The sequence below is a fragment of the Pan paniscus genome, chromosome 15 (assembly GCF_029289425.2).
Source record: "Pan paniscus chromosome 15, NHGRI_mPanPan1-v2.0_pri, whole genome shotgun sequence".
Lineage (NCBI taxonomy): Eukaryota > Metazoa > Chordata > Mammalia > Primates > Hominidae > Pan > Pan paniscus.
The window spans coordinates 89,021,273-89,034,496 of NC_073264.2; the positions used below are offsets into that span (position 1 = coordinate 89,021,273).

Here is a 13,224-nt window from a genome sequence, read left to right on the forward strand (position 1 = left end):
GGAATTTGGCAGCAGCTCTTCACAAAGAAATCCTTTTCACAAATCCATTCTTTCTATTATTTTATATCCTCTTGGTGGCTTTTCATGCCTTGTAACCCCTGTTCCTTTGAAAATCTGCCATTTGTTCTGGGATCTCCTTTAGAATTTCATATCTACAGTATCCTGCTACTGCTGTTGAAATTTTCAGTTTGCCTCCTATCACATGTGTACAGAGTAATTAGCACATGTCTGGCATTCAGTAAGCTTCTAATAAATCCCAGAGTTATAAAAATTATTAAAATAATATTAGTAAATAAATGAGTGCTTAGTTTAAAAAGACTATTTTTAAATATATTAATAAATCCAGAGTAATAATGCCAATACTAAATGACAGTACATAGAAAGCATAATAATGTCAAGTTTTAAACACTAATCAGGGCATGTCTTCTCCTTGCTTAAAGCCCTCCAATGGCTTCCCACTGCACTTAGAATGAAAATCTCCTCCTCGTCATTCTCACCCTGGCCCCTGCCCACTTCTCCTACCACTCACTTTTTCCTGTATTTCCTCTAACCTCATTGGGCTTTTTATACTGTTATTTCTCCAACACCTCAAGCTCTTTCCCATCTCCAAGTCTTTGCCCTCCCTGCTCCCACTCACTTAAACACTCCTCCCTGATCTTTGCTCTCACTTAGATCCCAGCCCAGAGAGGTCCAACCTGACCACCCAGTTGGAACAGATTTTGATGCCCCAACCCAATCTCAGGTAAACAACCTCATTCTTATGAAATATTCTCTTCATAGTATGTATCACAATCTGAAAAATCTTCTCAATTTTTCCGTTTGCTAATGTTATGGACTGAATGTTCATGCCTCCCTCAAATTCCTATGTTGAAGCCCTAACCACCAATATGATGGTATTTTGAGGTAGAGCCTTTGGGAGGTAATTGGGGTTCTATGAGGTCATGATGGTGGGGCCCTTATAATGGGATTAGTGTCCTTATAAAGAGTAGAGGAAGAAAGGTGAGAGCTTTCTCTCTCTCCACATGCCATGTGAGACCACAGCAAGCAGGTAGCTGTCTACAATCTACAAGCCTGAAAGAGAGAACTCACCAGGAGCTAAATCTGCTGGTGCCTTGATGTTGGAATTCCCAGGCTCCAGAATTTTGAGAAACAAATGTCTGGTTTTTAAGCCACCCAGTATTTGGTATTTTATTATAACAGCCTGAGCTGACGTAAGCAGATTGTCATCTGTGTCTTTTTCTCCCTCAAACAATGAGTTCATCCTCTATAATATCTATCTAAAGAAAAACTCCTTCTCAAATGTGTAGTAATCTCCTAAGCATATTAGACATGATAAGATGATAATTATAACTATTAACATATACTGAGTACTTACATGAGAGTCATAAATGATCTTATGGGTATTAACCCCATTTAACACAACCCTACTAAGAAGATATTATTATGCCCATTTTCTCCTGAGAAAACTAAGGCATAAAAAAGGTTAAGTAAACTAGGCCAAGGTCATATAGTCAGTAAGTTATGGCATCAGAATATGAACACAGATGGTCTTGCCTCAGAACCTGGACTCATAACTACCATGTAGCCTACCATCTTGTATTTCCAACACTCTCTGAGCACAGCAGAGGTTCTGCCAATGGAAAGCCCATTGTCTCTAACTACCCAGGCATATTCACCTCTTGCCACTCTACCCTCTCCCTGCCTTTACAAATTTGCTGCAAAGCTACAGATTTAAGACTGAATTTTTACATAAATGCACAGAGTAGTCATAAATCTATAAATTTAAGACTCTAAATTTTTACCATTCAAATTCCTTTTAGCTTAATCATCATTTTATGATGTTTCTCTGAAATATCTCTATCAACATCTGCTTGGTACTGGCTTAAATGCTAGACTACAAAATCTGCTAATTGCTTACTTGTGGAATCATTCACACATGTGTTGCTCACCCCAGGATGTGACTTCTGTACCAAGTCAACATGAACTTCTCTTGCTTTCTTTGTCCTTTCTTTCCTCTTATTATACTTTTCTTTTTTTTCTAGAGACATGAAGGGGAGACAGGGACAGAACTGTAGGAGGTGGGCTCCAAAACATTTATTTCTGAGCCTTATAAAAATAATAATAAACAGCACTTATTAAGGACTTCTTGAAGAGATATAGTATAGTGTATTGGTTAAAAATATGGGCTCTGGAGACAGACATACTTTGAACACTCACTTCAGACCTTGAGCTTGTTACTTCTCCTCTCAGTGCCTCGGCTTCCTCATCTGAAAAACGAAGATACATTCATACTAGAATATTTGAATATTAAGTGAGTACATATATATATGTATATATATATATATATATACATATACTATTTAAAACAGTACTGGCATAAAAATGTTATATAAATGTGATGGCTCTGCCAGGTTGGGGCAAAAGATTGCAAAAAAGGGGATGCCAGAAGAGGGGGTGTCAAAATAATTGTACTGAGAGAGGGGGTCAATTAACCTCTGGACTAGTACAAAGTGTATGAAACATAATACTAAGAAAATGCATTTATAGCCAAGCATGGTGTAGTCCCAGCTACTCAGGAGGCTGAGGCAGGAGAATCGCTTGAACCTGGGAGGTGGAGGTTTCAGTGAGCTGAGATTGTACAATTGCACTCCAGCGTAGGTGACACAATGAGACTCTGTCAAAAAAAATGCATTTATAGATAAAAAGATTTGCCTAGTTGAAATGAAACATCACAGTGCAGGGCACAGAGAAAGGGAAGTACAGCATTTTCAATTTGAGGTGGTACAATATTCCTATTGTCTCCCATTTACAATCATGGATTCTAAGTGTCCCTAGGTTGTTGCTATTAAGCATATAGCCAATACAGGAATCATGCTCTACCATGGCTGACACAAGGTCCCAGCCTTTGCTTGAACAACTCAGGCCATGTGGTAGGCTGAATAATGAGCCCTCCTAAAGTCCATGTCTGAATCTCCAGAACCTGTGAATGTTGCCTCAAATGGCAAAAGGCACTTTGTAAATGCAATTAAGTTAAGAATTTCAGAGACAGAGAATAGCCTGGATTATACAAGTGAATCTAAATGAATTACAAGTGTATTAGTCTCACACTGATATAAGGACATACCCGAGACTGGGTAATTTATAAAGGAAAGAAGTTTAATTGACTCACAGTTCCACAGGGCAGGGGAGGACTCAGGAAACAATCATGGTGGAAAGGGAAGCAAACATATCCTTCTTCACATGGTGGCAGGAGAGAGAAATGAGTGCCCAGTGAAGGGGGAAGTGCCTTATAAAACCAACAGATCTCATAAGAACTCACTATCATGAGAACAGGATGGGGAAACCACCTCAATGATTCAATTATCTCCCCCTAGTCCCTCCCATGACACGTGGGGATTATGGGAACTACAATTCAAGATGAGATTTGGGTGGGGACACAGCCAAAGCATATCAACAAGTGTTCTCATAACAGGGAGGGAGAGGGAGATTTAACTACAGAAATAAGAGACTGATGATGGAAGCAACAAGCTGGTGTGATGAGAGAATGGGGTCACAAGCCAAGGAGTGCAGGCTCCAGAAGCTAGCAAGGGCAAGGAAACTAGAGCCTCCAGAAGGAATGATCCCTGTCAATGTCTTGAATTTAGTCCAGTGAGACCAATTTTAAACTTCTAGCCTCCAGGACTTCAGGAGAATAAATCTGCACTAAATCACTAAGTTTGTGGTAATGCATTATTGCAGTGAGAGGAAATTCATATACACCAAAACTCCATTGTGATTACTGTTGACACAGTGGTCCTCCAACGGTGCACCTAAGATATGCTTATGCTTCGAAACCTAGATATTCAATAGCTAAATTTGAATCATGAATAAAGTTATTGTAGGAAAAAATATAGTAGCTCTCAGTTTTTGAGGACATATTACCATTATGCTTTTCCATGTATCAGCTCATTAAATGTAATCCTCACAACAATTCTCTTATGATAGGTGAGCAGACAGGTTTAAAGAGGCTGAATAATTTGTCCAAAGTCAGGAAGCTAACTAAGTAGCCAAACAGAGGTTCAATCCCAATTTGAGTCCAAAAATAATGACATTGAATTGAACATATAAAAATATATCAAATTTGAGTTTTCTCCCAGTGGTTTTTCTTATATTTGGAAGGGTCTACTATCATTTGTTTGCCAGCATAGGCTAGTGGCCATAGAAATGAATGAGAAACAACAAACAATATTAACAGAAAAATTCAAAATTGTCAATGCCTATGATCAAACCCCTTCTTTAAAAACACTCAGGATTTGGATTTGTAATTGTGATGTTATATTGTTTTGTAGAACATGCCATTTAGTTATATCCATATTTCTAAGGGTAGTAAACTTGAAACAATTAAATATAGAGTGTCTTTTGAGGTTGCCTCTTATATACGTGTCTGTTATTATTAGCAGATGCCAGGCTATGGTAAGCATTTAATTTTCACAACTATCCTGTGATATTGGTAATTTTTATTTTTGCATTTTACAAATAAAAAAGAACATTTAAATAATTTGCCTAAGATCACCCAGTTTATGAGAGGCAGAGACAGGTCTGGAACTAACAGCAGTCTGATTTCAAAAACTGTGCTTTTCTGCACCCCACTGAGAGGAGAATGCCCAAACTTTAACCCCCCCACCCCCACCAAAGCATCATGCAGAACATTCCATTCCATCCATACACAACCTTTATGACCCCTTTTGAAGTAACATAACAACCTATTTTATGGAGAGCATGGAGAAAGGCTCTCCATAAAAAGGCAAAAGGAGAGAACCATTTGGTTAAATTTTGTGGTGTTGCGCAAAGAACACAGTATCTTCTAGATATGAGATATCTAAATGGCTAAAACGTTGCCCAATTGTATTGAACCCAAGTGTGTTTACATGTGACCTCAACTCCCTTCCTTGGATCTGTCTTCTGGGGTCACAGAGAACAAGCGTACTCTCCTTTCATCCAACAGGCCTTTTATGTCTTCCCAAGTTTATGTTTGTTTCTGAGCTAAACGTATTCCTGTTCTTCAATCGCCCTTGATGTGACAAGGTTTGTTTTAGGATATGCCAAAATCAGAGATGACTCCCTAACTGATTTTAGTTGTGTCATCTCGGCAAGACAAAAGCCTCAGGACATAGAGAGAGTGAGAAGGAGACAGGTCAGAGATCTTGTTTTTGGTTTTATTTTCCTTTAGTTATACTATTCAAGACAGTGCAATGTAATATTTAGCTTTTCCAGCCCCTGCTTCCAGCCCCTGGCCAAAGGAGTGATTCGTTGAATGAAGGGGAGTCATGGCCTCCTAAACTGACACTGATCACTTACACATAGGGGATGACACAGAGGGGTGTCACACCCCACAGCCAATTTGGTGGGCATGACCAGGAAACAGATTTACGTGAGGAGGAGTACCTTTTATTTCCTCCCCTGGGGCAGAAACATTTCTACCTCATTTAAGTCATTAACATTTATGTCTAGTGTTCCGAATGCTAAGCACGTGGGATTTATTTATATCCTACTGCTCAAGGTCGGGGCCGAGGTCTCATTACAAAAATTCAAAAAATTGCAACTTCAGGCATAAAGGGTTAAGGGGCAGATCTTCACAAACTCCACACAAGCCAGCAAGCACAGTACCCGGGCAAACAAGTGCTACTTAGCATGGGACTGCCATAATCTTCCTGTGGGAAAAGGCACACAAACCTCATCATGAGTCCCCTAAGCACACAGACAATGGTCATACTCAGTTAAATCAATGTGTTCCCATGAAAAAGGAAAGATCATTCGTTTTTATTGAGCCTCAGTGGGGCCTTCAGGCCTCCCAAAGGAATCTGACCCTATGATCCACTGTAGCCATTTCTGTCTTCACCATCTTGGTTCTCCTCTAGTTAATTCCACTTAGAATGGCCTGATCACAAAAGCAATAAAGTCAATAGATTTATTATAAAATAATAAATGACTAACAGCACACCCTTTCCTAGGAAAGATAGCACAACAGAAAGACAACCCCCTCAAAGTCCCGTAAAACATATTTGTGCTAAAAGAAAAGGCCGTTCTATGGCTCTGTATTTTACCACAAAATAGCCTATTTAAACACATCTGGGCCCAGGATGAAGAGTAACACTCTACAAGCCAGTCACAAGGCTCCTGATGAGAAATTCAGGACTTCTGAGAATATGTTTTGGGCTCCTGGTGGATTTTGGTGCCCTTACCCCTTCCGACCACATGATGGCGCCCTGTGCTCCGGTGGAGCAAGTAGAGTCAGGAAAGCAGGGTTCAGAGTCAGCCTCCGCTTATTTTCAATCTGGGATTTGGCACAAACACTTTACCCTTCTGAGCTTTGATGACCTCATCTGTGGAAGGGTTATTATTATTCCTCAGGATAATAGTTACCTACTGGGGCTGTTGTGAGAATAATGAGGTAACCACTAGGACGCACAGCATAGCTCGTGAAACAGGACCAAGGAGCTGCTTCCGCTCTCTCTCCCACGGGCCCTTCCAGTTCATTCCACCGGACTGGCTTTTTCTTGTCCCTGGATCCGATTAGAACAAGTTTTATAACTCTTCTGGATACTTTCAAGTAATCAAAGAAGGCTTGATTCGGAAATTCCTATCTTCTATCCAATGGAATAAATAAAACTTTCCGTTTGTCCGTTCTCACTCACACCCTCTCCATGCTCACTGCTGGCCCAAGCAGGCTGGCTGCCTGCCCAGGAGAAAGTGGTGTTTGACCTCTCTTTCTCCACCGTGCACATTCATCCTTTCTCCTCAAACTAGTTAATCGTGGTTTCTTACCCTTCTGGATGAGAAAGTATGGAGATAAGAGAAGAAAAGGGGTCTCCTCTCAGGATGATGGGGCATGCGCCCTCACGTTCTCTCCCCGGCTGCTCCTTGAGCCTCTGAGACGTGCTCCCCCGCCCCATCGCTGGGCTTTTTTTTTTTTCCTGTAGTTTCATTGACTTGGGCAAATTCTTCTCTTCTGCCTGACACTTCAGGATCCTACTTCAGCTTTGTAACCCTGGAACCCCGCCCCCTCCCCTAAGGAGGCTGCCATCTTGCTCAGGATCTAAGATGTCCAGCACTGTCTCAGACATGGCCTCCATCTTCTCCATGGGACCCACTTGCTTTGCCTGGAGAAACACTGGGAGTGTAGCCCATCCCAAGGCAGCAACATCTCTTCTTCACTCCATTCTCTTAGCAACCACACAGCCTCTTTCACTCTGGATTTCTGGAGCTGAGTCAAGTGCTGGTCTGTGGAGCCCACCAAACATCCAGAGACACATGCTAGGTTCTCTGGGTAGTTTCCTCACACCCCTCAATATGGACCTGAGGTGAAAGAACCCACCCTTCAACTTACGGGAGAGATTCACCATACAACTCCCACCTTTTTGTCCATCTTTCTAACCTACTAGAGGCTGGAGGTCAGTGCTTGGGTGTGGGGCAATATCCAGTTTTGGCTCAGCTCCTTTTGCAAGTCTCAGTTGTGGTTTTGCACCTCACTTTGGACTATAGGCTCTGTTAACTTGAGTGCACAGCTGAAACTGTGAAATTATAAAATAATAAATGACTAATGGCATGCCCTTTGCTAGGAAAGATAGCACAACAGAAAGACATCCCCTCAAACAAAGTCTCCTAAAACATATTTTAGGGGACTGGAAGACCTTCGCGTTAATATCTCTTTACCATAATAGTAGCAATGGTAATAGTGGCAGCGAGTGTTTATCTGTCATTGAGATGCATCGGGCACTGTACTGAGTGGTTTATGGGTATTTTCTTATTGAATCCTCACTACAATCCTCTGAGGAAACTCTGATGTTTGCATTTAACACAGGAGGAAACTGAGGCTCAGGGAAGGTCTTGATTAAGCTTGGGTCACAGACTTCACAAGGGGCAATAGTAGGATTACAAAGTAGGTCAGTCTGATTCTAGGGCCAGTGTCAGAATCTCTGTCCACACACCAGAATGCTTGTGCAACCATCAAATCAGTCATTTATTTGATAGGCTATGAAAAAGCCTTTTGTAAAACTATAAAGTATTCTTCAATTATTTATATTGTTATTGTAGTTATAAAAAAACAATGATTTTTATTATTCCATTCCATTAGTATGGCTTTAGGCTGCTTATATAAGATACATTAAACACGCTAAAAAGATTTAAATTGAGGCTGGGGATTGGGAGGTGACAGAGTAAGTGTTACAGTGGCCATTAAAATGTCTTAAACATTAAGGTACCTAAAAATGTAATATTTAACTGAATTAAGATCGCCAAATTAAATTGGCTGTTTTCCCAAGTGTGATCTCTGGTAATTGCCACTTGATTGAATAGGGAACCAAACAGACAGAATTGTAGACAACACAGTGATGTTCAAGCCCTCCCGCTACCCCCACCACCCTCATTAGGTACAAGTAGCTTTACCAATTGCTCAGAAAACAGAACATCCATGCTCTGCTTTAGAGTCATACAAATATCAGGAATGTTTGCATATGTTTCCCCACCACTTACAAGGATTTAAAAAGAAACTTTTCCATAAGAACATAACATGGATGAAACCAGTCATATGATTAACAGGTAACATGTAATGAAATGTTACTCTGTGCCAGGCACTGGGTTGAGTACTCCACAAGAATGCCTTATTTTATTTTATTAATTAATTTATTTTTTTGAGACACAGTCTCACTCCATTGCCCAGGCTGGAGTGAAGTCACAGGATCTCAGCTCACTGCAACCTCTGCCTCCCAGGTTCAAGCAATTCATTTGTCTCAGACTCCTGAGTAGCTGGGACTACAGTTGCCTGCCATCATGCCCAGCTAATTTTTGTATTTTTAATAGAGACGGGGTTTCACCTTGTTGGTCAGGCTGATCTCGAACTGCTGACCTCAGGTGATCCACCCACCTTGGCCTCCCAAAGTGCTGGGATTACAGGCATGAGCCACCACGCCCAGCCTAGAATAACTTATTTTAACAACACTTTTTTTTTTTTTTTTTTGAGACAGAGTCTCACTCTGTTGCCCAGATTGGAGTACAGTGGTGCGATCTGTGCTCACTGCAACCTTCACCTCCCAGGTTCAAGCGATTCTCCTGCCTCAGCCTTCCCAGTAGCTGGGACTACAGGCACGTGCCACCATGCCTGGCTAATTTTTGTATCTTCAGGAGAGACAGGGTTTCACCATGTTGGCCAGGCTGATCTCGAACTCCTGACCTCAAGTGATCTGCCTTCCTAGGCCTCCCAAAGTGCTGGGATTACAGGCATGAGCCACTGCACCTGGCTTTTCAACAACACTTTGAAATAACAACACTAAGTTTTCTGATTTACAGAGGGGGCTTAGGACAGTCACTGTGGTAGGAAGAATAATTCCCCCCAAAGATGTCCAAGTCCTAATCCCTGGAACCTATAAATATGTTTCTTACATGGCAAAAAGACTTTGCAGATGTGATTATATTTAGCCTCTTGACATGGGAATATTATACTATATTATACAGGTGGGCCCAATGTAATCATAAGGATCCTTAAAAGATAGAAGAGGGAGGAAGAGAAACAAAAGAGGGAAGAAGGTCAGAGTCAAATTCAGAGAGAGATTTGAAGGTATTACACTGCTGGCTCTGAAGATAGAGAAAGGGACCATGAGCCAAGAAATGCAGGTGGCCTCAAAAAGCTGGAAAAGGCAAGGAAACAAGATTCTCCGTTAGAACCTCCATAAGGAATACATCTCTTCTGACACCTTGATTTCAGCCCAGTAGAACACCTAGAACTGTAAGACACTGAATTTCTTGATGTTTTAAGCCACTGTATGTGTATAATTTGTTACAGTCGCAATAGGAAACTAATAGTCACCTTGCATTAGGAAATGGTGGAGGTTGGATTTGAACACTGGTGTGTCTGACTCCAAATTGCATCCCATGTTTACCAGTGTTTGGGGTTGAATTGTGCCTCCATTAAGTATTGACCCCTTAATCCCCAATATCTGTAAATGTGATCTTATTTGGAAATAGAGTCTTCACAGATTATCAAGATAAGATGAGGTACATCCTTATCCAGCGTGATTGGTGTCATTATAAAAGGGGGAAATTTGACTGGTACAACGAGAAGACATTGTGATGAGACACAGGGAGAAGGTGGCCATCTACAGCCAAGGAATGCCTGAGGCTCCCAGAAAGTTAGGAAAGATGTCTTATTATATCCTCAGCCTTCAGAGGGAGCACGGCCCCGCCAACTCCTTGATTTCAAATTTCTGGCCTCCAGAACAGAGGTAATGAAATTTAGCTGTTCTAAGTCACCCAGTTTGTGGTGGTTTGTTGCAAAAGCCCTAGCAAACCAATATACCCACTCGGTGAAGTAGCCTCATAGCTGTTTGAGTCTACAATCTTTGATAGACACTCTCCACATCTAACATTAAGATGTCTTAGTTCGTTTTTGCTACGTTAACAAAATACCTGAGACTGAGTAATTTATAAGTAATAGAAATGTATTTCTCACAGTCCTCGAGGCTGGGAAGTCCGAGATCAAGAAGTTGCAGATTTAGTGTCTGTTGAGGGCCTGGTCTCTGCCTCCAAGATGGCACCTTGAACACTGTGTCCTCACATGGCAAAGAGACGGAAGGGCAAAAAGGGCCTATGCTACTTCCCTCCAGCCCTTTCATAAGGCACCGAACCATTCATGAGGGATTTGATTTAATCACATCCCAAAAGCCCCACCTCTTAATACCACCACAATGGGGATTAATTTTCAATGTGCGTTTATAAAGAATGCCATCATTCAAACCACAGCAGGAGGCTTTTAGTAATAAATTAAAAACTACATTCCCTTATATCCTGTGGGTTTTTATTTTATAGAACACTTTTCACAAATATTAACTTATCTTATTCATACCACACTCACGTAAGCAAGCCAAGGATCATCTCTCTAGAGTGGTTCTATGGTATGGTAGTCCTGTGGTATGTATATAGTGGTTTCACACACCAGTCTTAGGCTGTCTATGTCCAAATTCTGCCCCTGTCAGTGATTCAGGAAAGTTACCAACTTTCTACATGCTTCAGTTTCTTCATCTGAGTAATAAGAGTAATAATAATAATAGTACCTACCTCATAATTGAGAGGGTTACATTAGATAGCATTGGCTAGGTGCGGTGGTTCATGCCTGTAATCCCAGCACTTTGGGAGGCCAAGGCGGGCGGATCACATGAGGTCAGAAGTTCGAGCCCACCCTGACCAACATGGTGAAACCCCATCTCTACTAAAAATACAAAAATTAGCCAGGCATGGTGGTACATACCTGTAATCCCAGCTACTCAGGAGGCTGAGGCAGGAGAATCACTTGAACCCGGGAAGCGGAGGTTGCAGTGAGCTGAGATGGAGCCAATGCATTCCAGCCTGGGTGACAGAGCGAGACTCTGTCAAAAAAAAAAGAAAGAAAGAAATTAGATAGCACATATGAAGTGCTTAGCCTAGCCCATTGTATGCCCACAGAAGACCCTATTTTGTAGATAGAAAAACTGAAGTTCAGAGAAGTTAAGTGATTTACCCAAGGACATATGACTGCTAAGCACAACCAGGACTAAAACCCAAGTCTTCTAAATCCCAGGACTGCACTCTTCACTATAATATCTTGTCTCTCCCTTTCCTTTCATAATCATGATTCTTTTGTGCTCTGGGTTTAAATCAAGCTGAATCTTTTTGTCCTTTAAGCAATTATAAATGTAATTCCTCGTGCCATGCCCACTCCAGTCATTCAGTAAAGATTACAGTTTCTATAAACCACAAAGTCTTCTTGTCCAAATTCTTTTACGAGAACCTTTATCCCAAGAAGTAACTCATCTTACTGCCTAACAGCAAAGCAGTTCTGTCAAGATGATACCTTCCCTAAATAAAACACCAAGGACATTTAAAGATAGAAGACACAGCAGCCCCCACCAGCAGCCACCAAACTGCTGACTCCCCCAAGTCTACTGTGTTTTGTTCCTGGGTTAGCTTTGCTTAGTGAGACAGACCCTAATAGCTTACAGTTATTGTAAATAAATAAACTGAGTGCCCTGTAGATTGCAAAGCTGCCTTGGGACCTCACTTCTGCCTCATTATATTTGTTGCATTTATCCAACCATCTCAGAAAGTGGTTCTCCTTAAAATTATGGGATGCAGAATAAAAAACCCATCAGGATTTAATGACCATATTTCAGTGTCTTATTCCTTAAAGGAACTTGGCTTTTTCAGCATTTTTGCAATCATTCGAACTAGGAGGAGATTGAAAAGGTAGAGCAAGTTTTGTTTTTTAAAAAAAACTACCACAAACCATCCATCAATGTTAAACTATTGATAGGGAGAATGGAGAAGGGATGGACAGCCATGAGTGAGGAGGTTTGGAGAATATTTAAAAAAACAATCTCTCAGTCTAATAAAATACAATTAACTGAATTTTGTGAAGGCTTCTATAAAAAATACACAAAGAATCAATATTAGGCATAAAACCCAAAAGTGGGTTGTTATCTCTAAACCAGAAAAAGCATTTCATTAGTCTGGAGGATTTTATACTCCCATTGGGAAAATTGCTTTTTCTTCACACCCCTCTTTTGCTCACTACAGAAACTCAATTGAAAAGTCAATCATCAAAGTCACTTAGCAAATGTCAAAAGGTGCTGCCTCTTTCTAAATATATTTGCTTCCTGGTGGAAAATTCAGGCCCTAGAAACCCTGGCACCTTTTCTCCATGTTGGCTCACAATTTTCCATCATTGTGCTGTTTTTTACTCTTTACGGTTTGTTGTTGTTGTTTGTCTATTTTTGTTGTTGTTGGAAACAGAAAGCCCATTTTATAAGGTTGTGGGCAACAGCTTTTCTCTTTAACATTTCAGTGTTCTTTCACAGTCACCGCACCCGTGAGAGCACCCATTGCCCAGGTTATAAACAAGCATCACACTCCAAACCCACTCATGGCAGCAAGAAAGGCCTTCTCACATTTTATCCTTGGACATGCCTGTTGCTTAATTTACACTCTGCCCGGTAACAATGGTGGTTTCGTTTAAGACCTTACCAACCACAGATCAACAAGGCATACCCCCTCCTTCTTCAACTCACTAAAACACAAGTCGAGCAGATACACACAGTGCACAAAGGCCCTGGGAGCAGAATTTGAAGATCAGGCACAAACAGTCCAAGCGGGAGCTTATAGAAGCATCTGAAAACCTCAAGTCATAAATGACTGAACTGGAAAGAGCATGATATAAGA

At 41.0% G+C, this 13,224-nt stretch overlaps 1 long non-coding RNA gene across 2 annotated transcripts; it reads right to left on the reverse strand.

The window, feature by feature from the left end:
* Window positions 1-1,868: 1,868 nt before the first annotated feature.
* On the reverse strand, window positions 1,869-11,616 carry LOC134728991 (uncharacterized). 2 transcript variants are annotated; one of them, XR_010109828.1, is made up of 3 exons: window positions 11,279-11,616; window positions 2,218-2,267; window positions 1,869-2,038 (listed from the first exon to the last, which is right to left on the reverse strand). It is a non-coding gene; the product is annotated as an uncharacterized LOC134728991 (long non-coding RNA). The 2 variants fall into 2 exon arrangements; XR_010109827.1 differs by lacking the exon at window positions 1,869-2,038 and having other exon boundaries at window positions 2,071-2,267.
* Window positions 11,617-13,224: the final 1,608 nt, after the last annotated feature.